This window comes from Mirounga angustirostris, unplaced genomic scaffold (assembly GCF_029215605.1).
Source record: "Mirounga angustirostris isolate CCGP_5_RB_7025 unplaced genomic scaffold, mMirAng1.0.hap1 SCAF_1, whole genome shotgun sequence".
NCBI classification, from domain to species: Eukaryota; Metazoa; Chordata; class Mammalia; order Carnivora; family Phocidae; genus Mirounga; species Mirounga angustirostris.
In genome coordinates, this window is record NW_026991709.1 from 92,213,830 (window position 1) to 92,227,059 (window position 13,230).

A 13,230-nucleotide genomic window follows, 5' to 3' on the forward strand; every position below is an offset into this window, starting at 1 on the left:
TCGCTCCTTCACAGAGGCCTGAATTCTTCCTAGCTACAAGATGACTGCTGGGTTTTATTTTGGGGAGATACTTGGTTGTCAGCTAAACCCACCGCTTGCCTTCTCTGGTCCCTGGCCAAGGCGTGATTCTCTTGGAACAACGGTTTCCTCCCATTTCACTCCTCTGCTCTGGATTTCCTTTTCCTTAACCCTAACTCCCCTGCTCCTCTCCTCCTGAGCATTTCCATTTTCTTTCTGGAAGGTGTTCACACCCACTTTCCACTTCTCCATGAACTGCCTCCACTTTCTGGAAACCTGGCTCACTCCTGAACTTTGTGCTTTCCCTGCAGCATTCTCAAGTTGACTTTTCCTCAAGAACTTACAGGTGGAACTCTTCCACCCATAGCTGTCTGCCTTCTTCATGCTCTGGGCTAGGGAGCACTCCTGGAGAAAAATCACACAACTTTCCGGAAGCATATACTCCAAATTTGCTTCTGTGCCACCTGGGCCATCAGCACGCCCTGGAACCCTTGCTTCCCTGGTCAGCATGTTCCTTCAGCCTCCATAGCATCTATTATAACCCCTTTCCTCCATTCACCTCAGACCTTCCACTCTGCTCCTTTGTCCTTCCGCCTCACCTCAGTCCTCGGAGGATGCTGCCTGCCACTTCACAAAAACATAGAAGCCAGATGAGAATGCCTACAATTTCCTGTCACCCCTCCCATCAACACCTCTGTCCCTTTATCTGTGCCTACGTTCCCCTACCTGAACTCTCTGAACCCAGGCTCTTACTATCTTGGGCTTCTTTGGATGCTTCCCTCCAATAATTAGCCTCTCTTCTATATTTCCATCTTGACATTTTCACTGGTTCCTCCCCATTAACTATCCTCAAGTCTGTTCCATCTTAAAAAAACCAAAAAGCAAAAACCACTCCCTCCAACTCTTCCCTTCCCTCCCTGCCCCACACTTTCTTCCCGTCCCTCCTCCCTGCCACAGCCCAAGTTCTTGAAATAACTGTTATCATTTTCTGCAATTTCCTCACCTCCCTTTCCTCTCAATTGACTGCAATCTGTTTCTGCCCACACCTCTCCTCAGAAACTGCTCTCACCCAGGTCATAAACTATTTCCATATCACTAAATCTCATGAACAAGTGCTCATTTCTTATCTGACCTGACCTCTGAACATTCGACACTGTCCACCACTCCCTTCTCTGTTGGAAGGCTCTCTTCCCTTGCCTTCCATTCGACCACATTTTCCACCCATAGTGATCTTTCTGAATCTTTCATCATGTCTCTTCCCTCACTCCTACTTAAAATTCTTCATTGACTTTCCTTGTCCACAGGATAGAAAGCTTTTTCATAGTTTGTTCTCTCCCACACAGTGACTTACCACTGCCACCCCCAACGTATCCTTCAACTACACTGAACTATTTGTAGTTCTATCAGGTTGTTTGCTGTATCTTTCTCTGGACTTTTGCACATGTTTTTTCCCTGTGCTTTCCCTCTTGGCAGGTTAACTCTTATTCATCACTTTTTCCATGATGCCTTCTATGGCCTCCTTGTAACAGTTAGATGTTCCTCCCATCTTCTGTCATGTGTTGGCCTCCATCATAGTGCTCAGTTTGCTTTAATTGTCCATCTACCCTTAGACGTCAGGGAAGAGACCTTTTCTTCTTTGTGGTTTTAATCCTAGAGTCTAGACAGTGCCTGGTGCATATTAGGAGCTCAATAGTTATTAATTAAAGGAATAAATAACTCTATTAATGTGTATCACATGAATGGCATATGATGGACACTTATAAAAATTAGTTGAATTTGAACTTTAGGTGAGGGAAACATTAGGGATATAAGAGATGGATTTCAAGGGGATAAAGGACCAAAGGGACTTTCCTCCTTACAGCTCATGTCAAGGCCGGAGAGCCAGATGCTCTCCTACTCTTACCCTTTATCTCCTTTGATAAGGGAAAAACACCTGCCCCTTGGAGAAGCCTCTGCTGACCTTGGTGTTGCCATTTTAAAGATGATACTGAAAACAAAGGATGAGCCAGGATGGGAGAAATAAGTCTTTTCTGGTTTTCTTTTCATAATTCAGATGGAAGAGAAGCACTCAAATGGCAGAGGAGAAAATACCCCCCATAAGTGCAGCAGATTTCTGGGCTGAAATTTAAGAAATATTTACTGTTTCAAATTTTTAATGTTTATTTAGGTGGGTATCTTGAAACAAACACACTAATTACTTTATCCCGCAAGTTAAAAACAAAACAAAACAAAACAAAGGCAAATCAATGTATTTTCTTTCTTTCTTTTTCTTTTTTTTTTTAAAGATTTTATTTATTTATTTATTTGAGAGAGAGAATGAGATAGAGAGAGCATGAGAGGGGGGAGGGCCAGAGGGAGAAGCAGACTCCCCGCCGAGCAGGGAGCCCGATGCGGGACTCGATCCCGGGACTCCAGGATCATGACCTGAGCTGAAGGCAGTCGCTTAACCAACTGAGCCACCCAGGCGCCCATTTCTTTCTTTTTTTTTTTAAAGATTTCATTTACTTATTTGATAGAGAGAATGAGAGGGAGAGAGAGCACATGAGAGGGGGTAGGGTCAGAGGGAGAAGCAGACTCCCTGCCGAGCAGGGAGCCCGATGCGGGACTCGATCCAGGGACTCCAGGATCATGACCTGAGCCGAAGGCAGTCGCTCAACCAACTGAGCCACCCAGGCGCCCCGACAAATCAATGTATTTTCTAATGGCAAGGTCCCACCTGCCCTAGTTATTGAAGGAAAGAGTGTGCAGTTGGTAGTAACACCCACACATAAGTAAATGAAACATGATTATGCAAGAACGTAGGGAATGCCAACTAAAGAACAGCCTGGTGTTAAGAAATAAATAGAAATGACTTCTTCCCTTGTAGCTACATGTACTTTCCCCTTACACCTCAGATCCCCAACAGATTTCATTTCTATCTGGTTTGTCCTCAGATCTGGGGAGGAGAAATCCTGGACTTGGCAGGTGCTGAGCTTGGAACCCACAGCAGTGCTGTTGGTTCAGATGACTCTTGAGACCAGTAACACTTCCAGCCCCAGGGAAACCTCTGTTCCAGATTTTTCCCTCATTCCACAAGGGAGTTCTTTTTGCAAAAGGCTTTGGCTGTTCCTAAAGCTTTCTCGCATTCTGTCTTTTGAAAAGCATTTTGTGGGGTTGGAACGTTGCAGGTTTCCCTCTTCCCCCTTCCCCCAGATGTTTCTGGTTCTCAGGATGTACACCTGTGAAGTTGGGGTCACTTGGGAGAAATGTCTGAGTTTTATTTACAGCAGAGAAGAATGCAATCTTCACATGCAAATGTTCAAAATGGTTATTTGGTTCTCAGCAATCAACTGCACGACCTGCTAGGGTAGAGTTTGCAGGGACATGAAAAGAAAATAGTAAGGTAAAATCATCTAATCTTTACATCTATTTTGAGTGCCTACTCTGGCTCATCAGCATGCTTCTAGGTGCTGGGAATATGGCAGTGGAAAGACAAAAGGGAGAAAAAGAAGACAGAGACAAACCTGTTCTAGTTGGGGAAGGAGGTAGCGGAAGATGGACAATATAAAAAAATAATGAATCAACAAGTAAATATGTTAGATATAATTGTTCAGAACGCTGAAAGATAAAATTATACCCTGAGAATCCTGCTTTATTGTCATGCAGGTGGTCTCCTTGCTTCAGTGAGAGATAATATATGGGAAGTGTCTAGCATAGTCTCCATAGTAGGTGCTCAATAATATTAGTTCCTGCTCTTTTCCTAGCTTGAGCTACTAATCCACGAAGGTGATTTTGCATACCAAGAATAAGTGTTATAAGGCTTGCTTTTAGCAAAATGCATCGCTTAACTTCAATCTAGAGGGACTTTAGGTATGGCCGTGATGGAATAATTCATATCATCAAAAGTTACTGTTAGTTACTCAATTCATTTTACATCATTTTCATAATAAATACGATGAAGAAGCTACTATTTGTCGAGCATAGCGATAGGCAATAGGAATCCAGAAATTATGAAGCCACCATCCCTGCTCTCAGGAGTGATTAGATAGGACAGCAGAAATTCTAAGATAAGGCAGTGTAAGCTAAAGCCCAAGAGACAAAAACAAATAAATTCTCTCAGGGGCCCAAAGAAGGAAAGGTTGTTCTTTACCTTGGGGGAGCAGGGAATAAGAGCCATCAGGAGGGGCTTCCAAAGGTAAATGACCTCTGAGATGAGCCATACAGAAGTGAACTCAGAGGGAAGGGAGCCAGGAGAGCCGGTGGAGTGGCTAGGGCCCCTGAGTTGTCCAGTCTGCTTCAAACACAGAATGCACAAAGGGCATGGTGCAAGATGGGTCCAGAAGGGGGCTGGAGATCACAACATGAGTGTCTTCAATGGCAGGGTGAGGATCAGTGTTTCGCGTGGCCGCCACTCTGGCACATTTTGAGATTTTGGAGGTGAGAAATCACATGACCGGCCATGCATCAGATAGCAGGCAGGGAATGGGAAGACCAGTAGGAAGTGACCATGATCAGCCAACTAAGAAGGAAGGAAGATCCCAGGAGGGCAGTAACTGCAGGAATGTACAGAAGGTTGGATCAAGAGATCTGGTGATCCTGCTTTACTATGTTTGGGGTACCTATCACAATTTGAAATTACCTTGCTCGTATGTTCAGGTGGCTATGGTTTTTGTCCCTTCACCAGATGATAAACCCCATGAGAGCAGGGACCTTGTCTCTCCTCTCATTCACCGCCTCCTGGTGCCTACAATGGTCCTGGGCCCACAGCAGGGGTGGGCATTTCAAAACTCAGATATTTCTCCCAAGTGACCACATGACTAGTGTGGAAATAGAACCGATGTGACTTGACAAATGACCGACGTGAGACAGGTGGGAGGCAGAAGCTGTGAGATGCTGTGGGGAGAGTTTCCAGCTCAGAAGAATGTTGAACACATGGCTGGACTGGTTTCCCACATATCAGCTTACTTCCTTGTGCACTTGTGTATCTTTAAGAGATGATTCTTTCCTGCCAGCGACTCTCGTCACTGTTGTTGTTGTTGTTATTGTCCATGTGTTGCTTCTTTTTTTAATAGTTAATCTTTGACTTCCCTTCCAATTTTCTCCCTTTACTGTATACCTTTTGGTTGGAGGTTTGACAAGGAAATTTGCCTTGCATTTTTTATCAAGACTGTTTTCAAGGGAGTGGGGCCCCTCCCCTTTTCCCTCTTCAAGAGAGGAGGTCCTGATACTGTATTGATAAATTAGCAGGACCCCTGGAGGTGTGTACAGTGAATCAGAAAGATTTATCTGCAATCAGTAAGAAAAGAATCTAGGGCTTGGCTGCCTGCAAATCCCTGCACGTAAAGAAACTTTCTAGTTATGATAAATACCGCTTCCCACAGTTAATTTTTTTTTAAGAGGTAGTACATTTTCTGAGGTTATTATTACATTAAAAGCAGAGAGGAAAGATGGATTTTCACACCTGATAAGGAAGGAGAGGACAGGTCAAAGAAGAAACCATCACGGAACTGGAAAAAAATGGAAGGGCCTGTGACTTGAGGATGATTTTTGAGAAGGAAATATGCCACCTGTAGGAAAATGGGGAATACAAAGGTTTCAAGGGCAAGAATCATGGATCCAGGAATTGGGTAGAAACGATTGGCCCCCATCTGTTGTGAGAAGACACTGTGGCCTTGTTCCACCTGGAGACTGACATAAAAGATTCTCCGTAGAGAAGGTGTTGCCTGCATTGTGAGGACCCAGAGAAAGGAAAATACTGGAGGAATGTTCTCATAGAGGCATTTCATGAAAACCAGCCATGGTGGTGGCAGGAACAGCAGTGCTAAGAAGGAAGCTTGAGAAGAAGCAAGCTTACCCAAACCTGAGCAGCAGGAGGTATGTGGAGAAATTAATGGCGCTGATGGGTATAGCAAGGAGAGTGTATGATCCCTTCCATTCTCACCCTGCACAACTCTAGGGGGTGCCACTCACACATAGCTTATGTAAACGGGGTACATTCCAGGTGGTGGTAGTCACATAGACACTACTCCCTAGCCAGTCCCCTAGCTAGTATTCCTCATTGCACTATTCCAGTCTGCCGCCCCCCGTCCCGGCCCCCCAATCCAGAATGGCACAGTGAGGAGTACTATCTACTAGAGAGATGAACATCTTGAGTTTTGGTGTTAGGATTCTTTTGGTTGCAAGTCACAGAAACTCAACTCAGACAGCTTAAACAATAGAGGAGGTACACTGGCTCACTCCTGTGCATCCTAGGGATAGAGCTGGTCTCTGTTTCCATCTCTTGGCCTCATCTTCCCCTCTGTGTGAGTATCTTGATCTCCTACTTCTGGGTTTGCCTTATGCTTCGTGTGTGATGCGGGCAGGAAGGGGTGCATGTGTTTGTTGGGAGGGGGTCCATGGGGGGTGTGTACATATGAGTGATATTTTCTTTGGCAGCCCCCCGCCTCCAGAACCACATGAAAAAAGTAGAGAAAAGTCGTTTCTCCTAGGGAAGGAATATTGTTATCTTTTGGATTACAGAGAATGTGAAGACCACAGATAAAATGTCCATGAACGGGCTGGAATAGAGTTGCTGGTGGGCCACTAATGATCACATCTTTTAAACTGTATGCTAGGGGCACCTGGGTGGCACAGTCGGTTGAGTGTCCAAAGCCAAGGCTTTGGTTCAGGTCGTGATCTCAGGGTCGAGGGATGCAGCCTGGCTTTGGGCCCCTTGCTCAGCTGGGAGTCTGCCTGAGAGTCTCCCTCTCCCTCTGCCCCTCCCCACCTTGCACGCTCTCTCTAAAATAAATACATCTTTTAAAAAAAAAATTCCTTAAAGCATTTTTTTCTTCCTTGTTGAAGTAATTCCATTATATTCTTAAAGAAACTCAACATGAAAAATTCTGTTTAAAAAATCTTTCAAGGTCAATTTACAAATTTAATTAATATGGATTGGTAAGTGATTATGCAATTCTAGAAATGAATAGCATTGGATCAAGTTGTAACGAGCATTTTATAGAGAAAGTCAATACATGGTGTGTGTTTTCAGTCTTTGTCATCTGGTTCTAGTCTCTGTTTGGCAACAGCATTTTATACGTCGCTCTGTTAGCACAGCCAAAAAACCTTGCATACTTCACAACTTGCCACTCTTCAAAGATTTAGTTAGAGACTGAAGCTTATAGCACATGCTGCTGGATTCAGCTTCTAAAGTGAGAGTCTCATGGGCCTAAAATATCTCTTGTACCCACACATTTCCTGGTAGGCCAAACTTCACAAAATAAACATAGATGACCTCTCATCCATCCAGTCTTCCGGAAAGTTTAGAAATGATGCAACCTCTTGGCAATATGACATGACACATTGCTTTACTTGTGCAGAATATGAACTTCCTTCAATCTGCGCCATCCGGACAAACAAGCATTTACATTAGCCCTGTCCCGGACTCTGAAACAAATTCTCATCAGCTTTAACGAAACAAGACATTAAATAAGTGGCCTTGGCCGGGGGAAGAATGAGTCAACACGAGACAACAGGGGAAGTCTCGCGGTTGCTTCATAGTGACATCCAAGACATTTGAGAAAGTAGAAGCTGGTTTTTCTGTCAAGATCTTGGTTTCCTTTCCTTTCTTCGTCCCCCCCGCACGCAGGAATAACAATGTCTGGAATCAATATAGCGCTCTTCTTCTGAGAGGTTGAGTATTTTCCCACACGTGAAGCTGGCTGGCTTTGCGCCTTCCCTTTGCGGGAGAGTGAGCTGTGAGATTTCCTCCTGCTCCTCGTTTGTCTCTCGACCACTAACCTAGCTCCCAACTTTTTCTCTTCCTGGGATGGTTTTTTCTGGTTTCTCTTCTTCAATAAATAGAAACAAACCTTTGGATGTTGATCAGTGTGCTCTGTGCCTCTTTTAACCCTAGGGATTGCTCTGTCTACTTCTTCTGACTCCAAGAGGAGTAGATATGACCTTACTTGTTTCCCAGGGGGTTTGGTTTGGTTTTGTATTTAAAGATTTTCTCTCCCCTACAATTGCCCCATTGCTCTGTCTTCTCCAGGCCTCACAGATAATCCATGCTCTGAAATGCCACAATGTCACAATTATGGTGCATCACCAGGCACATGTTAGTTAAAGAATTCTGGACAAAGAGGTGATCCCAAACTATTTTACTAATGAGGCCCTTCACACTTCGTTCCCAACATGTTCCTCTGGCCTGTACCCCCCTATAATGCATCCCCTGCGACAGTGTTTCTCAAACTGTACAAAGTGAAGAACCAGCTGTTTTATTTCCCATCTTTCAGGCTTGGCTGTGTGGTCCTACTGTGCAGGGCTAGTGTGCAGCTTGGCTGACAGGCCACTCACCACGAGCGCTTGGCTACACCTGGTCCATATCCTGTCCCAGGACAAGAGGACACTGACCACGCAGTGTCAAGTTGCCAGCGTTTCTATAGCTCACTCACTCATGATTTCTTCCCTTTTATGGTCATAGAACATAACAAACAAAATATGGCCACTGACCACACTGTGAATAGCACAGCCATAGGGCTCATGGGATCGGGCCCCGTGCTGGGCTCTGTGCTCAGCAGGAAGAAAAGAAACCTGGTTCTTACCATGTTTTGAATAAAACTTGGTTTTTATTGCTTTTGAACTTTGACGTCAGGTTTTCCTTCAGCCTGGGTGCTACTGTTCCCCTACCTTTGCTTGGCCTATCCCTATTTGTCTTTTTTTTTTTTTTTTAATTTTTTTTTAAAGATTTTATTTATTTATTTGAGAGAGAGAGAATGAGAGACAGAGAGCATGAGAGGGAGGAGGGTCAGAGGGAGAAGCAGACTCCCCGCCGAGCAGGGAGCCCGATGCGGGACTCGATCCCGGGACTCGATCCCGGGACTCCAGGATCATGACCTGAGCCGAAGGCAGTCGCTTAACCAACTGAGCCACCCAGGCGCCCTCCCTATTTGTCTTTGAAAGCCCACCTTAAATTTTTTTTTGAGAAATAATTCACATATGTTTATCATTTTAATGTGTAAACTTCAGTGGTTCTAGTACATCTACAATTTTTTGTGCAACTGTCATCTCTACCTAATTCTAGAACATTCCTGCCACCCACAAAAAAGCCCTCTACCCATCAGCAGTCACTACCCACTCCCCACTCCCCCTAGCCACTGATAACCACTACTTTATGTCTCCATGGATTTCCTTCTTCTGGACATTTTGTATCAATGGCATCATATCATATGTAGCCTTTTGTGACTGCCTGTCTCACCTAGTATAATTTTTTCAAGATTCATCCATGTTGTAGCATTTATCAGTTTTTCATTCCTCTTTATGGCTGAATAATATTCTATTGTATGGATACATAACATTTTGTTTATACTTTCATCAGTTAATGGACATTTGCATTGTTTCTATTTTTTGGTTATTAAGAATAAAACTGCTAGCAGGTGCCTGGGTGGCTCAGTCAGTTAAGCGTCTGCCTTCGGCTCAGGTCATGATCCCGGGATCCTGGGATTGAGCCCCACGTCGGGCTCCCTGCTCGGTGGGGAGTCTGCTTCTCCCTCTGCCCCTGCCTGCCACTCCCCCTGCTTGTGCGCTCTCTCGCTCTGTCAAATAAATAAAATCTTTTTCTTTTTTTTAAGAATAAAACTGCTAGTAACATGTACTAGTTTTATTGTCGATATGTTTTCATTTCTCTTGGGTATATACCTAGGAACTGAACTGCTGGATTGTATCATATCACTATGTTTGACTTTTTGAGAAAATGTGAAACTCACTTCTCCACATTCTTGACCATACTTTGTTATTTTCTTTAAAAAAAAAACTATAGGGGTGCCTGGGTGGCTCAGTTGGTTAAGCGTCCGACTCTTGATTTTGGATCAGGTCATGATCTCAGGGTGGTGAGATGGAGCCCTGTGTCAGGCTCCATGCTCAGCAGGGAGTCTGTTTAAGATTCTCTCCCTCTGCCCCTCCCCCAACTCATGTGCATGCTCTCTTTCTCTCAAAAATAAGTAAACCTTAAAAAAAAATTATAGCTATCCTAGTGGGCACTGTACATATTTTTCTTCTGTGAATTCATCTCTGACTCTTTCTCTTTCCAGAAAGAACCAACACCTTTTTTTTTCTCTCCTCTCACAAGAATGAATAATACAGTAATTATAAGGATAGCTAATTTTGGAGACTTTGTGGTTGCTAGGTATTATGCTATGTGCTTTACATGTGTGAGCTCATTAAATCCTCATATGATCTTCTGTGAAGTTGGTGTTAATAGTTCTATTTTATGTATGAGGAGGGCACAGAGAGAGAGAGAGAAAGAGTAAATTGTCCAGAATCTTGCACCAGCAAGAGTGAAAGCTGGAATTTCAATTCCTGGGCATATTTGACCCCAAAGCCAATGCTTTGAACTATTTGGCTTTTAAAAAAAATAGAAGCTATTAATATTAAATTCTTTTATAGGGGCCACCTGGCTGGCTCTGTCAGAGGAGCGTGCAATTCTTGATCTTGGAGTTATGAGTTCAAGTCCCATGATGGGTGTAGAGAATATATACATACATACATACATACATAGACTTAAAAAAAAAGCAAGGTTTAAAAAAAATAAATTCTCTTCTTTTAGAGCAGGCCCATGCAGTCCAATTAGAACTAGCAATGTGGAATATTATCCCTAGTTTACTCAAGAGTACTTCTACAAAGTCCAGTCAACAGTTCTCATTTTTCCCTTCAGGGTCTTTTTTTTTTTTTTTTTTTTAAGATTTTATTTATTTATTTGACAGAGAGAGAGCACAAGCATGGGGAGTGGCAGGCAGAGGGAGAAGCAGGCTCCCCACTGAGCACAGAGCCTGATGCGGGACTCCATCCCAGGACCCAGGGATCATGACCTGAGCCGAAGGCAGACACTTAACCGACTGAGCCACCCAGGCACCCCTCCATCCAGGGTCTTACAAAATAAAAAGCAAACTGTCCCATTCCAAAAGCTCTCATCATACCCAGCATCTAAAACCCTGCAGTGTCATCTGTTCATCCCCAGTCATTGACCCATCCTGTCATGCAAATAGAGGTGCTTTTTAATTTCACCTTTGAATTTGATCTTGAAGAATATTCGGAATTCATTGAACACACATTAACGTGTCTTTTCCAGTTGACTTGTGCCATAAAGATATTCTGTTCTCTCTACTGATTTTTTCTCTTTTTGGGAAAGAAGAGAATTCAAGATACCACTTCACTGCTAGGAAAATCTTTGTCATTTTTTTTTTCTTGTGCTTATTTTTCATCACACACAAACCCTAATTATTTTGTTACTGGGTGTCTCCTGGTGGGTGGGCATAGGCTGTACCACTTATTAGAGATGTGTGTGTATCTATATTTGTATATATAGATATATTTTACAATGATCACAATAATGATATGAGGCGTGTTTTACTGTCACCAGTCTATAGTTAAACCAATAAAAGTGTAGAGAGATTAAGAAACTCACCCAAAATCACACCTGTAATAGTAAATCTGCAGTAAAAGGCCTGTCTAAATTATTTGACCATGAAACCCTCCCCCCCCACATTTAAAAAAACAACACTTCTATAAATAATTCAAGAGTCTGTGTACTACAGTCTCCCCGCCCCCCATCTTTGTCATCCCTGCAAAGCCTTCCCGGAAGGAGCTAATCACTTCCTCCTCCTTGCTGCCCTGGCCACAGTGTGTCATGGCATTTAGGATGCTGTGTTGTAATTTGCTTGTTTGCATATCTGCCTCTTTCTGAGGGCAGGGTCCATGTCTTATTTTCTTTGTGTCTTCAAGTGATACTTAAAATCTAACAGGGGTCCCATCAATGTTTATTGATTTGAATATCCGTCATGGCCACAGCTGACACATGCACGCTACTCAGAACCCCAGCTAGGGAGAGCAATGCACATCGCTCTGAAACAGGGGTGAAGAAAACATCAATCCCCAGTGTCTCCTGGGATAAAAATCCAACATACATGGAAGTATCTTTAGTTAAAGGCACTCTATGGGTTAGTGTGGGCTTTGGGGTGGTATGTGTTCTCACCAAATAAATCTGCCAAGATGGCAGAGTCAACTGATTTGAGTGAGCGTGTGTCAATAAGGCTTAAAAAAAGACACTCATATGCCATCTTGCCTTTAAAAAATTCTTTTCTATCCAAAAATGTTGTTTTCTTCTCATGCTTTGATCCAGCAGCAGAAGATTGCTTATTCTGGTTCTGGATAAAGCTGGGGCAAAACTATGTTGGGCTTCCTCCCTTCAGTTCTGTGCTGGCAATTCCTTTTATTGTCCATATCCCTCTTCTGGTCCACTGGTCCATGACCTGATTCCCTTCTCCCCCCGTCAAACTCTGCCTTTGTGTCAGTTTGTTTCTGTATTTGCTATCAAAAAATATTTTGGGGGGTACCTTGCTGGCTCAGTCAGGGAGGATGTGGCTCTTGATCTTGGGGTCATGAGTTCAAGCCCCACAATGGGCACAGAGCTTGCTTTAAGAAAATATTTTAGGTCACTGACCCTTCTCTTTTCATGACACCTATCAGTAGTACATATCTGTGTGAATTAATGCAATATCCCCAAGAAGAAGGACATTTGACAGAGGTCAACTGATGGTCCTCAGATCATATAAGAAGATGACAACTAAACCCAGAATCCAGATTTCCTGATCTGTTTTGCCCTAGTTTTCACTCTCACTGTATGTTTAATTGTTATTGCTAAAGCTTCATGTGTTACCCTTGTCGCCCCTAAAGATTTAGAGAGAGACCTGAAAGGTTTTCTTTTCACAAGACATTAAGGGAATGGAAATTGTGAAGAAAGCTGTGAAGAACCTCCAAGTTCTATTCATTATTTGCCCAAATTGCTAGGTTAAGTACACAGGAAAGGGTAGTAGTCTTCCTACTTCCTGAGAGTGGACTCAGTTCATCTGAAGAGGCCATTCTCTGTCCATCCTTGAGATGCATGCAGCTGGTGACCTCATCTTTCTCTGAGCAAGTGTGGCCATGACTGAAAGGGCAGACACCCCCCAGGGAGCAGGCAGGCGGGCCAGGATGTGGGGAGGGTGATTCAGCAGGTAACAGCAGTTCCTTTCATGCCACCCTGCAGGAACGCCCAAGGGGCTCACCCTCTCAGACAAGTTTCAGAGGAGAGAGACCAAACTCCTAGTTGCCCGTGATGTTTTTCTCAAAGATGAATTTTGTTTCTTCTTTTAGGAGGAACAGTTGGTATCCTGATTCGCATAAATCAGAAAATTCCTTATGAATTTGATCGTGGCAAAT